The following is a 12555-nucleotide window of genomic DNA, read 5'->3' as shown; positions in this document are numbered from 1 at the left end:
TTGGAGATTATATCTTTTCTAGGTGATGTTGAACTATGGTCTCCTCTCCCTTCTCAGTTGGATGTTAAAGTATCTGCTGCCACAACTTCAAGGAGTTCTGCCTGAAGACCCGTCCAACGTGTTTCCCACACCTCAGTAAAACTGGTCACATTATCACCCTGCTCTCAGTGCGAAGCTCCTGTTCATAAAATGGCTGCACACACCGTGTATAACAATACAAGAAGGCACAGTCCTGATTGGGACATCCTGGGTTTGTGTAAAACGCTTTCCAAATACAAGACTTTCTCTTTCCTTCTTTCCAAAGTGTTGCTCTTTCGTCTGTGCTGAACCTCCTGTCTCCCAGATCCAATGGTGCTGAACTCCTCACCCCCACCTCTGCCTTTTCATTCCAAAGCTTGGGTTACAAGCCTCTGTGGGTCGGTTGTGCGTCAGCTCTGTCCAGGCTGCACTTTTATAACAGCCTGTCTCACTGAACACTAACACTGTGTCGCGCTGAAGGCTGGGTCTGTTTTTCTAACAGCTGCCATCAAATAAAGATTGAAATGTGAGTCATAAATTACAAGAGCTTTTTGCAGCGCACTGCACATCTGTAAAACATTTCCGACAAACGTGCTGCCCAACTGTGGTGTTAAATTCAATAAATCAATGAAAAAATATTCCTTGTTTTGCACAAAGGGCCTTTCTGAGGAAAGGGAAATGTGACTATCCTCAATTACTAGTTTACAACCCTGGCACCCACAGAAACATTTGCACAAAGACTGTACACATGGAGTGTGTGTGTGTGTGTGTGTGTGTGTGTGCACAGAAGTATGTTCACATTTACACTCATGTATGTACAGGGATGGACACAGGGAAGCTAAACACAGCAACACATATGTATTTAAACACACACACTGTAAATAAATCAAAAACTACGTCTGTTGACAATCCTTGGTCCAGATTCATAATGGAAATGGTCCATGTAAACATGTCACGCTACAGTACCACCCCTTGGCAGGGACATGCAATTGCAATTCCTTGACAGTTTCCAAGATTCATATGAAACAAGGAAGTGGCCTGGAATTTGGAGCCCAGAAACGAGCCATTTCAGCCAAGGGTTTGTGCCAGTGTCTGCCTTATCAACGTTTCCCAACCCTCTTCACCTCAGCTGAATGGACAAAACATTCTTTTTGTTCTTTCCTTATTTATCAAACTTCCTTCGGATGCATTACCCCTCTCCCTCTCCACTGCTCCCTTTGGTAGAGAGTTCCATGTTCCTACTCTCTTAGGGAATCGGCTCTTCCTCAATTTGTTACAAAAACACAGCCAGAGTGTCTGATATCAAATTGGGAAGAAACCGTTTGAATGGAGTCTTAAGTTCACTTCATCCAAGGACTATCCTCAGTCTTTGGCCCATCTGCAGAAACATAGATTTAATGCAATATCTTATCACTCCACGGGTGTCAATGCAGTCTCACGGTCTGCATTTTATCCTTGATCTGTGCTCACGTTTTTAATACCCGCACACTGAGAGTGTCCTTGGAGGGGCACATCAGTTAAGGTCCCTGCTCCATCGACAATGTCAGATGCCTATTCTGGACTGTTCGCCAATGTTCGGAGCCCAACTGCAGTTATTACTACACAAAGTCAGATCCCAGAATGAAATCTGCTTGGTAGATCACAACTTGTTGTTATCTTATTTGACAAGGTGATCTCTCGCTGAAACACAAACATACAAATGCTGCAAATATGGTTTTACTAATAAAAGAGCTTATTCCACAAAAGAAAAGATGATAAAATGGAAGAGACAAAGCATCTGTGCACGGCGACATCATAAAAATACAGATTCCATCTATCCCAACAACACTCCTTTACAGTACTGACACACCAGAGAGAATTTCCCGCTCTATCACATCCATGTACTATACTATACAGACCCCAATAATCATCAGGAAATTGAGAAGCAAATTTGTAAGGAGATTTGTAAGGAGTAATCTGTAAGAATAATAGAGTTATAATGGTAGGAGATTCTAACTTTCCATATATTGACTGGGACTATCATCGTGTGAAGGGCTCAGACAGAAAGGAATTTGTTAAATGTGTACAAGAACATTTTCTGATTCAGTATGTGGATGAATCTACTCAAGAAGAAACAAAACTTGACCTACTCTCGGGAAATAAGGCAGGGCAAGGAGTCAGTGGGGGAGCACTTTGGGGCCAGTGACCATAATTCCATTAGTTTAAAAATAATGGTGGAAAAGGTTAGATCAGATTTAAACACTAAAGTTCTAAATTGGAGGAAAGCTCATTTTGATGGTATTAGGCAAGAACTTTCAAAAGTTCATGAGGGGGAGATGTTCGCAGGTGAAAGTACGGCTGGACAACAGGAAGTCTTCAAACATGAGATAACAAAAGAGTCCAGGGACAGTATTTTCCTATGAGGGTGAAAGGCAAGGCTGGATGACTAGAGAAATTGAGGGTTTGGTGAAGAAAAACAAGGAAGCATATATCAGGTATAGACCGGAGAGATCAAGTGAATCCTTACAAGAGTATAAAGGTAATTGGAGTATACTGAAGAGGCAAATCAGGAGAGCAAAAAGGGGACATAAGATAGCTTTGGCAAATAGGGTTAAGGAGATTCTAAAGGGATTCTCCAAACAGATGTAAGGACAAAAGGGTAACTGGAGAGAGAATACGGCCCCTCGAAGATCAGCAAGGCGGCCTTTGTGTGGCTCCACCACAAGAAATGGGGGAGATACTAAATGAGTATTTTGCATCGGTATTTACTGTAGGGAAGGGCATGGAAGGTATGGAATATGGGGAAATAGATGGTTACATCTTGAAAAATGCCCATATTACAGAGGAAGAAGTGCTGGAAATGCAAAAAAGTGAATAAAGGGATCTGATCAAGTGTAATCTTGAACTTTGTAGGAAGCTGGGGAAGTGATTGCTGGGCCCCTTGCTGAGATATTTGTATCATCGATAGTCACAGGTGAGGTACCGGAAGACTGGAGGTTGGCAAACGTGGTACCACTGTTTAAGAAGGGCGGTAAAGACAAACCACGGGACTACAGACTGGTGAGTCTGACATCAGTGGTGGGCAAGTTGTTGGAGGGAATCCTAAGAGACAGGATTTATATGTATTTGGAAAGATAAGGACTGATTAGGGATAGTCAACATGGCTTTGTGTGTGGGAAATCATGTCTCACAAACTTAATTGAGTTTTTTGAGGAAGTGATGAAGAGGATTGATGAGGGCAGAGCAGTAGACATGATCTATATGGGCTTCAGTAAGGCGTTCGACGAGGTTCCCCATGGGAGACTGATTAGCAAGGTTAGATCTCATAGAATATGGGGAGAACTAGCCATTTGGATACAGAACTGGCTCAAAGGTAGAAGACAGCGGGTGGTGGTGGAGGGTTGTTTTTCAGACTGGAGGCGTGACCAGTGGAGTGCCACAAGGATCGTGCTGGGCCCTCTACCTTTCGTCATTTATATAAATGATTTGAATGTGAACATAGGTGGCAAAGTTAGTAAGTTTGCAGCTGACACCAAAATTGGACGTGTAGCTCATAGGGAAAAAGGTTACCTCAGACTACAACAGGATCTTGATTAGATGGACCAATGGGCTGAGGAGTGGCAGATGGGAGTTTAATTTAGATCAATGTGAGGTGCTGCATTTTGGAAAAGCAAATTGATTTGAGCTATAGGGAGAGGTTGAATAGGCTGGGGCTGTTTTCCCTGGAGTGTCGAAGGCTGAGGGGTGACCTTACTGAGGTTTATGAAATCATGAGGGGCATGGAGAGGGTAAAGAGACAGAAATCATGAGGGGCATGGAGAGGGTAAAGAGACAGAGTCTTTTCCCTGGGGTCGGGGAGTCCAGAACTAGAGGGCATGGGTTTAGGGTGAGAGGGGAAAGATATAAAAGAGACCTAAGGGGCAACTTTTTCACACAGAGTGTGGTATGTATATGGAATGAGCTGCCAGAGGAAGTGGTGGAGGCTGGTTCAATTACAGCATTTAAAAGGCATCTGGATTGGTGTATGAATAGGAAGGGTTTGGAGGGTTATGGGCCACATGCTGGTAATTGGGACTAGATTAGGTTGGGATATCTGATCGGCATGGACAAGTTGGACCGAAGGGTCTGTTTCTACGCTGTATCTCTCCATGACTCTAAGAAAAGCAAGAGGCCTGTAGCAGATTTTTCTCTTCTTTTCGAATGAGAAATTCCAGGAATTTTTATATGATGCCTGTGGCAACAGCAATTTTGTAACATTGACGCACTTTAATGTGGCTGCTGCTGACTTTAATTGGACAGGCACAAAGTTTTCTTGTCTGTGTGGTCCACTCTCGCCCTCTGGTGTATCGCCACAGTACCGAAACAACTCTCAGTCACTCACTCCTCGCTATCCATGCAAGTCATTTCCCAAAAATCCTTGGATTCTGCAGAATTACTGCAGGATTGACCCCATTCAATCTGAAATTCCCTTCCCAATGAAGAAATTCAGGATACCTCACTGAATGTTTCTAAGGCAAAGATAGACAGTAAAGGAATTAAGGGCTATGGTGTGTGAGCAACTAAGTGGAGTGAAGCCCATAAAAAGATTAACCATTATCTTATTGAATGGCAGAACAGGCTGGACTGGCCAGATGGCCAACCCCTGGTTCTTATGCTCTTCTGTAAATCGGGTTGAATTAATTTATTCGAGCTTTACATGCAAGTCTCAACCAGAGTAGAGAGAGGGGAATCAGATGTGTTGTATTTAGACTTCCACAGTACCTCACAAAAGATTAAGTCAAAAACCCATGATGTTGAGGTACTAAACAGGCATGATTAGAGAGAATTAGCTCTTGGACAAGAGGATAAAGGGTCTCTTTTTCAGGTTGGTGACCTGTGACCAGTGTTGTTCCACAGGGATCAGTGCTGGGACCACAACTATTTACAATGTACATTAATGACTGAGGAAGGAAGTGAATGTACTGCAGCCACATTTGCAAATGACACAAAAATAGGTGGAAAGGCAGGTTGTGTTCTGGATTCAAACTGTTGACAGAGAGAGATTGATAAGTGGACAAAAAGTTGGCAAATGGAGTATAGCGTAGGAAAATATGAAATGGTTCACTTTGGCAGGGAGAAAAAAGAACAGAGTATTATTGAAATGGAGAAAAGCTGCAGAAAATCGCAACACAAGGACTCAGGGGGACTTGTGCATGTGTCACAGAAAGCCAGCACACAAGCGCAGCGGGTCATCAGGAAGGCTAATGGAGTATTGGTCTTCATTTCAAAGGGGTTGGAGTGTAAGAGAAGGGAAATTTCACTGCAACTGTGCAAGGTGTTGGTGAGACCACATCTGGAATACTGACAGCAGTTTTGGTCCCCTCATTAAAGGAAAGATATCATTGAACTGGAAGCACTTTACAGGAGGTTCACCGGGATGGTCCGTGGTCTGGATGGATTGTCTTATGAGCAAAGATTAAACTCATTGGAATTGTGAAAAATGGGAGGTGGCCTCATTGAATCAGGGAGGATTATTAAGGGGCTTAACAGGGTAAATGCTAAGAGGATGCTTTCCCTCTTGGGAGAGTTGAGGACTAGAGGGCACAGTCTCAGAACAAAGGGGCACCAATTTAAGACTGAGCTGAGGAGGAATTTCTTCTCTCAGATGATTGAGTGTCTTTGGTACTGTTTGCCCCAGAGAGTGTGGGGGAAGAGTCCTTGTAAGTGTTTAAGGCTGAGATTCATAGACTTTTGAGCAGTTGGTGAATCAAGGCATAGAGCAGAAAATGCTTTGATAAGGGAATTTAAGGTAAAAGAGCCCCTAGGAGGCAATGATCATAATATCATTGAATTTACTCTGCAATTTGAGAGGGAGAAGATAGAATCAGAGGTAACGGTATTACAGCTGAATATCAGCAACTACAGAGGCATGAGGGAGGAGCTGGGTAGAATTGACTGGGAGAGGAGCCCAGCAGCAAAGACAGTGGAACAGCAGTGGCAGGAGTTTCTGGGAGTAATTCAGGAAACACAGCAGAGATTCATCCCGAGGTAAAAGAAGCATGGTCCAGGGACGAAGAAGCAACCATAGCTGACTGGGGAAGTCAGGGAGAGCACAAAAAACAAAGAGAAAGTGTACAAATGTGGCCAAGTGGGAAACCAGAGGATTGGGAAGCTTACAAAGACCAACCAAGGGCAATTAAAAAAAAGGGAGAAGATTAAATGTGAGGGTGACCGAGCCAGGAATATAAAGGAAGATCTTCAGACATATAAAGGGCAAAAGACAGGCAAAAGTGGACATCGGGCTGCAGGAAATGACGCTGGAGAGACAGTAGTGGGGAACAAGGAAATGGCTGAGGAACTGAATAATTACTATGTGTCAGTCTTCATGGTAGAAGACACGAGTAATATCCCACATATTCAAGAGCGTGACGGGGCAAAGCTGAGGATGGTGGCCATCACCAAGGAGAAGGTACTAGAAAAACTGAATGGCCTCAAGGTGGATAAATACCCTGGACCAGATGGACTACAACGCAGTGTTCTAAAGGAGATAGATGAAAAGATAGTGGAGGTGTTACTGGTGATCTTTGAGGGATCGCTAGAGTCAGGGAAGGCCTCAGAGGACTGGAAAATCGCTAATGTGACACCCCTGTTTAAAAAGGGAGTAAGGCAAAAGATGGAAAATTATAGACCGATTAGCCGAACCTCGGTCATGGGTAAGATTTTGGAGTCCATTGTGAAGGATGAGATTTCTGAACACTTGGAAGTGTATGGTAAAATAGGGCCAAGTCAGCATGGTTTCATCAAGGGGAGGTCATGCCTGACAAATTGCTAGAATTCTTTGAGAAACTAACAAGCAGGTTAGACCAAGGAGAGCCAATGGATGTTATCTATTGAACTTCCAGAAGGCCTTTGACAAGGTCCCACACAATAGGCTACTGAGTAAGACAAGAGCCCACGGTGTCAGAGGCAAGGTGCTAGCATGGATAGAAGCTTGGCTGTCTGGCAGAAAGCAGAGAGTGGGGATAAAAGGGTCCTTCTCAGGATGGCAGTCGGTGCCAAGTGGTGTTCCGCAAGGCTGAGTGTTGGGACCACAACCTTTCACTTTATACATTAATGATCTAGATAAAAGAACTGAGGACTCAGTTTGCAGATGATACAAAGATAGGTAGAGGGACAGCTAGCATTGAGGAGGCTGCAGAAGGATGTGGACTGGTTAGGAGAGTGGGCAAAGAAGTGGCAGATGGAGTACAACGTGGGTAAGTGTGAGGTCATACACTTTGGTCAGAAGGACAGAGGCATGGACTATTTTCTAAATGGGGAAATAATTCAGAAGTCTGAGGTGCAAAGAGATTTGGAAGTTTAAGTCCAGGATTCTCTCAAGATAAACTTGCAAGTTGAGTCAGTAGTTAGGAAGGCAAATGCAATGTTGGCATTTCTTTTGAGAGGACTTGGATATAAAAACAGGAGAGAAATGTGTGCTGCTGAAAACCACAGCAAATCAGGGAGCATCCAAGAAGTAGGAGTGTCAACATTTCAGGCATAAGCCCTTCATCAGGAATGTGGAGGAGAGGAAGGGGGCTGAGAGATAATTTGGAGGGTGGGAGGGAATGAAAAGCTTACCGTTTAAGGAACATTTGAGGACTCTAAGTCTATACTTGATAGAAGGATGAGGGAGGGGGATGTAATTGAAACTTACAGAGTACATAATGGCCAGGACAGAGGGGACATTGAGAAGGTCTTTTCCATTGGTTGGAGAGATTAGGACCCAAGAGCACAGCCTGAGAGTATAAAGGAAGACCTTTTGGAACAGAGATAAGGAGAGAACTCTTCAGCCAAAGAGTGGTGAATCTATGGAATTCACTGCCACAGAAGGCTGTGGAGGTCAGGTCATTAAATGAATTTATGACTGAGATAGATAGGTTCTTGATTGTTGAAAAATGTGTTGCTGGAAAAGCGCAGCAGGTCAGGCAGCATCCAAGGAGCAGGAGAATCGACGTTTTGGGCATAAGCCCTTCTTCAGGATTCCTGAAGAAAGGCTCATGCCCGGAACGTCGATTCCCCTGCTCCTTGGATGCTGCCTGACCTGCTGCGCTTTTCCAGCAACACAGTTTTCAGCTCTGATCTCCAGCATCTGCAGTCCTCACTTTCTCCTAGCTTCTTGATTGTCAAAACCATCAAGGGTAATGGGGAGAAAGCAGGAGATGTGGTTGAGAAACTAATCAGCCATGATTGAATAGCGGAGCAGACTGGATGGGTTAATGACCTGGTTTCTGCTTCTATGTCTTATGGTTATATTAGATTACTTGCAGTGTTGAAACAAGCCCTTCGGCCCAACAAGTCCACACCGACCCTCCGAAGAGCAACCCACCCAGACCCATACCCCTATATTTACCCCTTCACCTAACACTACAAGCAATTTAGCATGGCCAATTCACCTAACCTGCACATCTTTGGACTGTGGGAGGAAACTCACGCAGACACGGGGAGAATGTGCAAACTCCACACAGACAGTTGCCAGAGACAGGAATTGAACCCGGGTCTCTGGTGCTGTGAGGCAGCAGTGCTAACCACTGTGCCACCCTTATGATCTTCTGGAAATTGGATCCGAGGAATGCTGTGTCAGCCATGATCCTATTGAATAGTGGGGCAGGTTTGAAGGGCATAATGGTCTCCTGTTCCTAGTTCTTATCATCTGATGGTCTGAGTTCCACCTCTTCAGACATCTCCCTCCTCCTCTGTTACTGAAGGGGAGCCCATCTCGCAGACAGTGCTGAGGATGATGCTGGGACCTTTCTCTATTGCTCACTCACTTGAAGAGTCTGTGACTTTCTCCTATTGAGAGCTTGGACCACATCATAGGTCAACAACAGGGCTTCACCTGTTCATCAGGGACCTATCATGGACGGATTACTTGTAGAGCTGGGCAGCAGATCCCAGTGTCACATGGGAGTGGAGTACACAACTTGCAGTTCCAGTCAGGTGGATTGTGCATTGCAGAAGTGGAGCAGCAGCAGCTCCCTCTGAGCTCAGCACTGTCAGCTCGGGCACAAGGTCACAGCTCTAAATCCCAAACCAGAGGAAACCGAAACGTCGATTTCGAAGCTCCTTGGATGCTGCCTGAACTGCTGTGCTCTTCCAGCACCACTAATCCAGAATTCAGCCCAAGTCAAACCTGGCCTTTCCATTACAGGGTACTGAGGAAGGGCTGCACTGTCAGAGACACTCCCTTTTAATTCAGATATTTAATGGACACGCCTGGTTTGCTCCCTTTCAAATGGATATACAATATCCAGAAAGACCAGCTCTGGAACAGAGGGCCGGTTTACAGAGTACTCTGGGTCCCATCTTCGACTCAACCTACAGACAGACAACAGATTCCCTGGTCACAATGTATTTGCATCCTTCTGTGTAGAAACTGGCTGCTGTGTTACCCAGCTACAGCAGTGTGCACATTTACAAAAGATTTGATTGGATGCAAAAGTGTTGTGGGACATCGTAGAGAATGTACCAAGCACTGCAGAAATTCAACTTAGGTGGATACTGACATCCGTCGTGTCCCTCACTCATTGTTTGATGAGGACTTCACTCCTATTAAATGGGTTTACAGCAAGTCAAACACAATAGAAGCTCTTCATCCAGTTTCCTCCCTAATTCCTGAGGATAGTTTATACTGGTGTTACATTTGTTCCCCAGCCCCCTGTCCCACTCTCTCTGCCCACATGAAAACGATCTCAAGTGCTGTCTCAGCATCAATTCAAAAAGAGTAGACATGACACACTGCCCCGTGAGCAAAACCAGGTGTCAACAAACACAGCAGGATAGCATCAGCAGAAAGTGGTACACAACTTTCACACCCAAGCTGGGTAACAACAGGACAGGTACAACACAGGGTTCAATTCAGAGACAAGTCCCCCTCGACTTGTGAAGGAAAACTTCTCCCAAAGAATTGAGAACCTGTGGAATTCACTTCCCCAAAGTGGAGTGGGAGCTGGGATGGTGAGTGAATTTAAGGAGGAGCTCGACAGATTTATAATTGGTAATTGATTGAACAGTTATAGAGAGAAGGCAGGAAAATGGGGGTGAGGAGCATATCAGCTTTGATCGAATGGCTGAGCACACTCGAAAGGCCAAACAGCCTCATTCTGTTCCTGTATCTTCTGAACTTACTCTTTCAAACTGAAAGTAAAGCTCTTCCTGCATTATTCCCATCATACACTCACAGGATAGTATGGCATTAGGTCCACTGTAAAGTTCCCTCTACTCTTTTCGACTGAAAGTAAAACTTCCCTCTGCACTGTCCCTAATAAATACAACCAGGATTAGGACAGCACAGAGTTAGACACAGATTAAAGCTCCCTCTACTCTTTGATTTGTTCTGGAGCACAGGGCTCCATTCAGAGAAAAGCTCCCTTTTCTAAACTGAAAGCAAAGCACTCTCAGAACTGTCCTGACCCAACAATCCCAGGGCAGGGACTCCACGGGCCCAGCTACAGAGCAAAGCTACCTCAACTCAACTCAAAATAAATGTACTGCAAACCACCCCCACCCCACAAACTGGGACAGTACAGGGTCAGATACAGATCAAAGCTCCCCCAATCCTTTGAACTCAAGTAAACCAAAAGGAAAGTTTGCTTGCCATGTCCCCACCAACTACTCCCAGATCTGGTAAAGCATGAGGTGAGATAGAGAATTAAGTCAATGGCCTAATGTTATTATCTTTGGACCCAGCTAATGATCGGGGGACCTGGGTTTGAATCCCACTAAGGTAGACCGTGGGATTTGAATTCAATGAGCCATCTGGAACTAAGTGTCTAAATGTTGATCATGAATCCATTGGTGATGTTGGAGAAACCCACCTGGATTGCCAATGCCCTTCAGGGACGGAAACCGCCATCCTTTCCTGGTCTGGCCTACATGTGACTCCAGACCCACAACGTGGTTGACTCTCGGCAATTAGGTATTGGCAATAAATGCTGACCAGCCAGTGATGCCCGCATCCTCAATGAATAAAAACAAAACTAAACTTCCCCAGCCAATACTTCAGTTCACTTGGAACAGGATATTTCCAAGGTCAATGTTGCATTGTATGTGCAAATTGATTAGAAATTGTTTTCTTCCCTCTACCCTGCAGTGCCTTACAGCAAGTTTCATCCGGTGTTCAACAAGGGCCGACGTAACAGACATTAGGTTTCACTGAACAGGCAAAACACTTTCTGGGGCACAATTGGAGTACTGTGTGCACCGTACTATCGGGGCTGTTGCACTGGAGGGGCTATCAAGCAGATTTACCAGGATGTTGTCTCTACAGGAGAGTCTGATCTTGAAGGTAATTTGGATTGGCTGAGGTTGTTTTCCATGGAGTGTCGAAGACAAGAGGAGGCTTGATTAGATTAGGCAGAAGATTATGAGGGACATACAAGGAGTGGATAGGAAGGTACGTCTCCATTCATAACGGGTCAATAAACAGGGGGCAGAGATTTAAGAGGTAAACTGATATTCAGAGGGTGACAAGAGTCTGAAACTCTCTGCCAGAATGGGTGCTCAAGTCAAAAACCCTTGTAACAGCCGAGCAATGTTCAGATAATCATTTGCGCTGTTATAGCCTCCACAGCTATCGGCCAAAAGCTGGAAAACGAGCTTTGGTTCGACAGATATTTATGACTTGCACAGACATGCTGGACTGAATGGCTTCCTTCTGTGCTGTAACAATACTGAATCTGACTGATATTAAAACAAATGGGTTGGGTTGTGTGGTTGGAATGAACATTGAGAGAATGTGGTATGTGTTGGTAAAATTCTTTCAGATACACAACAAAGGTCCAGTAGACAGGTAGGGCATTCAGCTTGATAAATCCTCAGTGATGTTCATATTCCAGACAGGTGCCCTCGTTCATGAGTTTATCTGGTTGTCCTGTATGTGGAATCAGTGAGCTCTGTGTTGACTGTAAATTACTGTTGAGTTTCTTAGCAAGTTGTAAACACAGAGGAATAAAGCTTGAGCTTCTACAGGTGCCAACCACATTTCAATATTTAATCAAAACCTGAGACTCTTGCTCCACTTCAATATATACTTTATGCTGAATCCTTTCAAACCACATTGAAGTCACAGAGAATTAGGATTAGTCGATACACTGGTGATTGAATCCCTTCAGAAAGCTGCAACACCATACAAAGCCAGTTTCATTGCTTCACTCTCCCAAGTACATTACGATAGTTCAGAGAATCACAATTAAAATGGGGCTGGAGAGTGTCAAAAAACCCATCCTCAACCAATTACAGGGAGCCATCTCAATGCCTTCTTTGCAGTCTATGTGTGGCTCACAGCCAAAATCCTCCTGATTCCAGCAGTGACTCATTGACACAGCAAGACATCAATCATCAACAGTTCATTTATTCAACTTCCATTTACATCATGCCCTTAATACAGTACAAGATTCCAAGGTGCTTCACAGGGACATCAGACAAAATAACAAGCCATGAACAGTATTACCAGGGCAGATCAGCCAAAGTTTGGTCAAAGGTTTTAAGGAGTGTCTCTGAGAACAGGGGGAGAGCGACGGAGTGAGGAAGAGAGAGAGA

Source organism: Chiloscyllium plagiosum, chromosome 42, assembly GCF_004010195.1.
Source record: "Chiloscyllium plagiosum isolate BGI_BamShark_2017 chromosome 42, ASM401019v2, whole genome shotgun sequence".
Taxonomy (NCBI): domain Eukaryota; kingdom Metazoa; phylum Chordata; class Chondrichthyes; order Orectolobiformes; family Hemiscylliidae; genus Chiloscyllium; species Chiloscyllium plagiosum.
The sequence above is the reverse complement of the archived record's forward strand: the minus strand, read 5'-3'. Positions refer to the sequence as shown.